Genomic DNA, 8,597 nt, shown 5'->3' on the forward strand with positions numbered 1-8,597 from the left:
ACTGCCTTGTTTGTGAATTGCCCCCTTTAGGCTACTCTGGTACCCTAGAATTTTTAGCTAACATTTTTAAGAGTTGTTTCCACGGACCATTACTATTGTTACCTTCTGCTATGGTGAGTAGCTGTGAACAATACAGCAATAATTCAGGAGCAAGAATCTTAAGGAAATAAAAAGGTTGAGGATAGGGGTTGTAGAAAGAAAAGTAAGGAAATAGGTGACCTCTGAAAAAATAAAGGGGAGTAGGGTCATTATGGATCAGAAATAAAGTGAGTAAACAGGAATAGCTTTCATTCAAATTTTAGATACATTTACCTTTCCCTTTCTCTATGTAGTTACAGATATATAGGTATAGATATATTTAGCTCTCCTGCTACCGTTCATATTGTAGCAGTACCTCTGAGTTTCAGTTCTGTCTCAAGACATCTGTGTGCTAACACAGACCAAAAAGACTGTCCCTGCCCTAAATAACTTTTTCTGACTAGTGCAATATGATATTAGCAGGGCTTTGCAGCTACAAGAATCAGCTGTAAAAGGATGTTAAATCTAGGCCACTGCAAAAGAATCTAGTGAAATAAGGGGAGGGATGGAAAAGGAAGAAAAGAAAGTGAAACAGTAAAGATAATCACTGGGAAAATAGGTCCCATTTTGGAGGTTTTTTTCCCATGTACTCCATTCAGAAAAGGGCACAGGTGAAGATGAAAGGGAAACACTACAAATCACATCACAAAAATGACAGTGTGAAAAAACCCAGCCAAATGGTTTGTGAGACAGTCACTGTAGCAATGCTGGGAGATGTCAGCATTCTGGATATAATTATTAATTTAGAGTAGGGTATAATTAAAGGCAGAATTTGTCTTACCTGACAGAGGGAATAAAGTGAGTGTACCAGAACCCACTGTCCTACACACTGATGGAAGGACAAAACAAAATTTGGCACCAACAGTCTCTGATGTTTGAAAATTACTGATAGTGTAATCATAAGAGCAAATGTAAGGACTGCCTGAACAATTTTGACTGAGGGGTGTGATATATCTCATTATTCAATTGTAGGTAATAGCTTAATCCAAGCATGCTTTGAAACCAATTACAGTTCTGTTACTTTGACTTGAGCACTAAAAGGTCTCATGGAAAAGCTCAAGTGTAAGTTTTAAAGCGATGCAAAAGTTTTGCATGCACAGCTAAGTCAGGGAGAGCAATGTATGGGCTAATGTAATTTTTTCTAGGTTAGAACACATTAAAGGAGATAGTATAATATACAGTGGTAATGCTATAAATTGTCTAAGGGATTAGAAAGATAATTAGGACAAGACTGAAAGACTCACTGCCAGATGACACGCCTGCCCAGGACCCAGTCCTTCACAAACTGTCATGGCAGTGCAATGCAGGCCTCCAGCTGGTGATCATACTGCCACATGGGCTCAAGTGGAGTTTTCCCTGTCCCTGATCTGAGCTGCTGAATTCTCACATTGCAGAAGAGACTATCATCTGGACCAGCCATTGCATATGGCTGTAAAATAAAAATATTAATTACTTTTCTAGCTCAGATCCAGCTCCTGTCTGCTGGGAAAACTCAGTGCAGCTTAATTAAGTGAGTGGGGTGGTATCAGTAAGGAACTGAACTTCTGATAACTTACTTAGAGCAGAATTTTTACATTCACCAGATTTTACCAGTACATCAGTAGGAACTGGAGTTTCCAGGTGACCTAAAGATCTTGTTGGCCCAAGAGCACATCCATGGTTTTCCTCCAGCTGTATCTAACACTCTAATGGTACTAGATACTACCTCTTCCCATGAACCAGGTCTCTCCACACACTGGGAGGACACTGCAAAGCTCTATTGCTACTGCATCAAGTGCAAGCAGATGCTGGTGTAAGTTATTAACTGTCACTTTCAATTCAACCTGACAAGAATGAGTTAATGGAAGAGCTCCATTACAATGGTAGACAGGAAAATAAAAGCCACACTGAATCTACTTTTCTTGTCTCCCTTGTTTTCAAAGACAGTGCTACTGGCATAACACAGAATGCCCTGTTCATTCATTTGCTGATAATGCTTCTCCCTTTGGGGGTGAGACACAGCTACTTCATGGATATAGAGTAACTTATTCAACCACAAAGAGAAACCTCTTCCTTCTTTTAAACTGTTCTCAGACTACCAAAGCAGCTATTGATGATGACCTACATATTGCTGGCTACTTTTCTCACTAATAGCAATTGAAAATGGAGATAACAATCTTGTTTTTTTAAGTGCGTAAGATCTTATTTCTTTAATTCTTGTTTCTGTTATATTTGCTAACTAAAACTAAGGGATATATTGTACTGGGTGAGTCTACACCAAAGAATTTTAGAAAATGCTTGACCTGGGGTATGATCACTGTATTTATAGTTATAAATACAAATTAGCAGGTTTAATAAGCCAGACAGAGAGCATAGGACAAAGCTGGTCTTCAGTTTCACCAGTGGAAATGTAGAAATCTTGCATTCAGACCAAGAAGTTCACTGTGAAATGGAATAACTAAGAGAAGGTTTCTGCCTATTAGTTAAGCTTGGATGAAATCAGAGGATTTTGTTGTCATTTCGCTCTGCTGATTTTTAAATCACCTAGACCCATGTCAGATGAGATATGCATGGTTTCTCTCTGACACCTTTCCAATGTTCAGTCACAGATTGTACTGTAAAGTATTTGAGGAGTGGCTGTGTCTTAGACCATTGTCCTGAAGAAGATCCTGCGTACATTATGTATTTAAGATTTAAATAGTTCTTCAAGAGACTCGAGAGAAATTTTGGACATATTTAAAGTTGAGTATATGTGCAAGAATTTGGAAGTGTTGTGTGTATTAGTTGTCATATGCAAGTTTTTCTGCTGCACCCATGGGATTTTGCGATGTAAAGTGAGAGTTTAGACAGTCAATATTTCTACAGATACTGAGATTTAACTACAATCGCAGTATGGCAAATGGCATAGCAATATAGTGGAAGAATAAGTATGTCTTGTTTTGGAAGTTTTCTTCATGCCTCTTACTCCAAATGTTTCTTTTGAAAGCTAATCTCTTTAATGGCAGCTACTTCCACAAAAATGCTAGAGAAGTGGTGGGAATACACACTTAGGCACTAGACATGATCAAATACAACATGTTTCCTCGTCTTCATGCTGTATGTTGTTAATAATACTTGCCAATCCCAAATAGTCCTCCATTGCTACAATGTTGGAGCACCTTGACACCTGCTTTTCTTTTCTGATACCTAACAGATCAAGTAAAATCCTTGGAAGATCAGCATCTTCTTTGACTTTTTTCTAGATACTATCTTGTATTTTTAGCTGGCATCCATAAAGATAATGTATTTATGTCTTTAAGCCTTTCTGGTAATCTTTATGAAGAAGTTACACCCATGCACAACATCTGCTGATCCATTAAGTCAGCATCATGCATAGTGTTACAAGCACCACCTACACCAGTTGCTGCAGGTGGTTCTTAAATTTCAAAGACTGTCTGACAGGAATTCAATTTCCAGCTAAAACTCATTTTCATCTTGCAGTTCATTCTGAGGCTCAGCCCACTAGAGGTTTTTTACTGGGGTGATGTGCATTCAGAAACCTGAAAAAGTGTGAATTCTTTTGAAAGTAGCAACACCCCTCATTCCCTTTAGAAGTAAGTACATATAGAGTCAAAGCTATGTGCTTTTTAAACTCTCTTTAGTCCCATTTTTTCCTTCCAAGTTGCCCTTGATTTTGCCTCTTTGTTGCTGATTCCTCCCCTCTCCCTTTAGTACTGTCCCTGATTTATATGTCAGTGCTGAGTGCATCTGATCAAAACATGGCAAAGTTGCTGGTTCAGCACTCGCAGCAGGGGATGGGAGAAATGGGCTATGTCTAATCCTACTTTGTAATCGCTGTCACAATGCTGTGACGCTGCCAGTTGGCAAGTAGGAGCAACAGCGGAATTTGGAGGACATAATGACAGGTGCTCATAGCACATCTAGGACAGCACGTGCTGGAAAACAAGTTTTTTAACTAGCCTGCTTATACTTTAAAATAAAAAGCACATTGGTTTCAAACAACAGCTTACCATTAAAGAGAGTGCAAGATATTGCATGTGGCAGGAAAACTGAGCCAGCTCCAGAGCAATGTCTGGGTATGTGATTGTACTAAATTATATCTATATTCAGTTCTGCTTAGAATGAAGTAGCTCTAAGAAGCTCAACTAGGTAGGTTGGTGGGGTTTTTTTTAACTTCAGCCTAAGAAAATTTTGTGGGAGGAGTCACTTTGGAAAGGTGGGAAAGCCTTTACCCTCAGGTTGCCTCAGTAAGAAGCTCCCGCTGTGATACTTGAAAGCCCAATAGACATGTCTGAATTTATAATACACTCTTGAAGTATTCATTCATAATCCTGTAGGGATTTTCAAAGCCACAAAGAGGATGTATTTCTTTTAACTGGCTACAGGGAAAATATTAGTTCCTGCTGTAATAAACAAATAGTCTGTTTTGGTGCAAGAGAAAAAATTTGAAGAGTCAGAGCAAAGAAAGGGGAACGGTTCTGACACTCTTGGAAGTTTCTGTTTTTCTAAGATATGTGATACCCCATGAGCTACTTCTATTTTCTCCTCATTCTTTACTCCCTGAAACTTCACTGTTATAATCTGGTGCTCCACCAGTGTAAATCAAAGTCACTGTATTCATACCAGGTAAACTCTTTAGCCAAATTACTGTGCAATTAAAAGAAAGGGAATACTAAACCTTAAAAAAAATTTGGGGGGGGGGGGGCTATTTTTCCCTTGGATCATTTGTCCCCAATCTCCAGGCATATCACAAGAGAGGATACATGGCATTGCGTCTCTGCTTCATGCAGCCACTCCTGTCTGCTTCCACAGCTTTGTATGGGCATGTGAAGGCAAATAATTATGGTCAGCAAACACAGGCCTCCAAGGATATGGGTCAGAATGGTGACAAGGAGAGGCTGGGAGCAGCAGATTCCTTATACAATGGGATTCTGTTGCCATAAGATTACAACGCAAAGTTCCTGGAAACAAAAAATAAATTAGCCATTTCTAAACACTCTTTCAATTCCTAACCTGTGTCAGCAAGATACTCTTGCAGACTTCTACCTCTTTTGCCGCATGCTGGGACAAGTCCTAATATACATCATGGATGTTGGAATTTAAGCAGTATATAGCCTTTGTGCTTCATGTGCATGTGAAGTGAATCTCATAAATGAGCACAGCCTCTTGCTAGCAGGTGAGGTGGCTGCACACTCTATGCTACTACTGCTGAAATCGCCTGTGGGGACTCGGTGGGATTTTACCCTTCTGACTGTTGGCCTCACCCCTTCAACAACCCTGCAGTGGAAGTCAGATGTAACAAAATGTGCTTTTAGATAACAACAGTCTACACCTTTACCACCAACTCATACCATCATTCTGAAAGAGGGGGCCTATCTCATTCATATTTATTTTTCTTTGTGAATGACATGATTTGCTTTTAGAAATAGAGGAGGAGCCAAATTTAAATTTGTTCTTATAGTTCTCTTATTTATTTATTCTAGATCATTTCATATACTTTTTAAACTATACTTTAGATAAGGCATGACAGCTACTTAAGTTCAGCCAGCCATAGCAACCCAGGATAGGAAATGAGAAAGAACAGTTTATCTAAGTGAAGCTACAAGGAAGCGCTAAGCAGGCACCATGTAACTTCATCCATTTTGACGAAGAGAATCCAAAAAGATTCCCTCAGAAGAGAGTGCACAGCACCTCTGTTCCTACTGAAAGTACCAACGAATCCTCTGATGACCGTATGTGATCAGAACCAAGTTGAACTTGTTATGTCACCACATTTCCTGTAGCACAAGTTGTTTTTGCTAGAAGTCTGTTAATCCAGTATGGAGTCAATCCAGCTTTGTTAAGCTTGTGAAATCAGAGCCTGAGGTGGAATAGATGCGGATCATACTATTTGCCCACATCAGAGATCCTTCACAAGATATCTATCTAAGAGAATATACTGGAGAGAGAATTAACCTACTTGAATAAATAGTGGTTTTAACTGCTCTGAATTACAAAAGGTTTCCCTGAAGATGGGAACACAAGTTTCCCTGGATGACCGTGCTTTAATTATACGTCAGTACAGGAACAACATTCTTATTGTTGTGTCGTAATTTTACATTCTGTCAGGCTTAATGAATTAACATGCACTGCTGCCCAGTGTGAGGGCTTACAAACAAATATATTGTAGTCACCAAAATAAATGTGACATTATAAAAGCTTGGGGCGGCAGAGGGGAAATTGGTGGACTAAGCTGAGCACTAAGACTCCTTATCAACAGAGGACAAGGTTTGTTAAATTGACAGTAAATAAAAAAGCACCCAGAAACCAGGTAAACAGCTGAACTGCAGACTGCAATGTAAGCACTTCAAATTCACCAAGGCAAATTCACTTTGCCATCTGAACCTCCCATCGCCCAATCTTCTCTTACCTTATTTAGAAGCTGAGTAACAGCAGGGTCTTATCTTGGGAAGTCACTTGCAGCTCAGCTGGGGAACAGTATACTGGAAGCAGCATTTTCGTCTATAAACACATTAATTGGAGTCCATTTTCCTCACTCTACATGTGCATAACTTGCACTACTAATGAGAGCTATGCAGGCTTGCCAGTTTGCTGGAAACAGCCTTTCTTTGGGTCAGTGCAAGCTCAGCTGTCTTTCGTTATGTACACATTCATCAACCTTAAACAATTCATTTTTCTCCTTGAAAATAATTTTCTTACTTCTCCTGTAATAATACAGGGATTGAGATGAAACGTGGTGTGTCAGTGCCAGATTCAAAATGTCATTGCTGGTTGTTGCAAAAGACAGAGCAAGGCACTTTGCAGCACTGAACTTTATGAATTAGAATGGTCAATGAGGAAACTAAGATTTAGGTTACAAGATATTAGAGATCAGTAGATATTATTTGTACTGCAGAAATCAGTCCATTTGTAATGACTTTATAAACTAATGTACTTATACTTCATTCTGGATCTTACAGTATATTTGGACCACTAGCAGGTTGAAAGTGTGTATAAAAATGCAGGTACAGGAAATCTATAGCAAAATATACTGGCACTTACTCTGCTGCAGATTTTGCTTCCAAGTCCCACTGAAAGAGAAGCTGGCCATTTTGTCGAGTCCAAGCCAAGCCTGCATACGCCAACCTAGCTTTGTTTTAGGAGATACATAGACATTTTACAGCTGTGAATTTCACCTTGAGAACAGAACTTGGCCCGTTTTTCTACTCTTTATAAACTGGCTCCTTTCATGAAATCCCAGGCATTTAAACTGTTCCTTAACTGTCTAGATTGCAAAAGTTAACAGTAAACTATCCTTGTTTGTTAGCAACTTCAATTTTCATGCATATTTCATGTAATAATTTTCCATCTTAGTGAATTTAAGGCCACATTTAAATACCTTAATATGAATTCTGCTATTAAATCTTTGGTAGGAAGTCTTTTTTTCTCTCTCCTTTAAACTACTTTGGATTGAAATAATTACTTTTGTTTAATATGTGACCAGAGACTCACCTGACCTGTCTCTGCAAGAGATTTGACAACGCCCAGGTCAGTATTTTCCCTGGTAAGAAAGCTCTTTGTACAGCTCACCCTGGGAAGCTGCTGAGAAGCCTGTGCTTCAGCTAATAACCAGATTAGTTTTCCCATTTGTCAATTACAACTTCCGTGGTGCTTGAATGGTGGAGGAAATTACTGCAAGCGGAAAATGAGCAAAGCAGAAAGGATGGACACTTCAAAAGACAAAGATTTTCTCTGTCACAATTATATTGCAGCTGCCATGAGCTAATCAGACCTCATTGATAATGTGGGGAAATATCATTTGGGGATGTTAAAGCCAGATTACAAAGTTAATTAAAAGCAAACTGGAATCCTGACTTCAATTTGAAAGAAAAAAAATGTCTTTAGATGCATACATGTGGCAGCCACGGATGTAGATAAAAGCTGCAGATATGCCTCCAGGAATATAACTTAGTCTATGGATTCAAAGGCTTGCATCATAGGCAGAGCTGGTATTGCAACCTATTATTAAAGGTGACCAACATTAGCCATAATATGATCCTGTGCTAAGAACTCTGATAAGATTTACTTTGAAACACTCCAGAGACTTTATACTTTGGAGTGAGGACTTGAAATTTGGCAGGAGGATGTTCTTTGCATTGCGTATGGGCTTTTTGCTTTTCCTTTGAAATCTCACATTAAGTTATTGAAGATGAAAGCACTGGAGCTATTGCAGTTCACACACATGCAGCAGAAACTTGCTAGAGTTTATCATCCAAAGCCTCTAAAGATTATGAGCAGTATGAATACCTGAATCTCTCACCAAGTCTGGATTTGATTGAACTATCCTTTCACCTGTGCCATCCCTGATACTGACTGGACAAAGAGAATACTGAAATCTAGAGGAGGAAGTAGGTACAGAGTGTCAGGAGAAAGCAGAAGTGTCAAGGTGAGAGGGAGATGTGAAGACCCTGGACAATTTTAGTTGCATAAAGATCTCAGTAAATCTGGAATTATCAGGATAAGGAGACTGGCATTTGGAGTCAATGGGACCAAGAACTGAA

This window comes from Strix aluco, chromosome 18 (genome assembly GCF_031877795.1).
Source record: "Strix aluco isolate bStrAlu1 chromosome 18, bStrAlu1.hap1, whole genome shotgun sequence".
Lineage (NCBI taxonomy): Eukaryota > Metazoa > Chordata > Aves > Strigiformes > Strigidae > Strix > Strix aluco.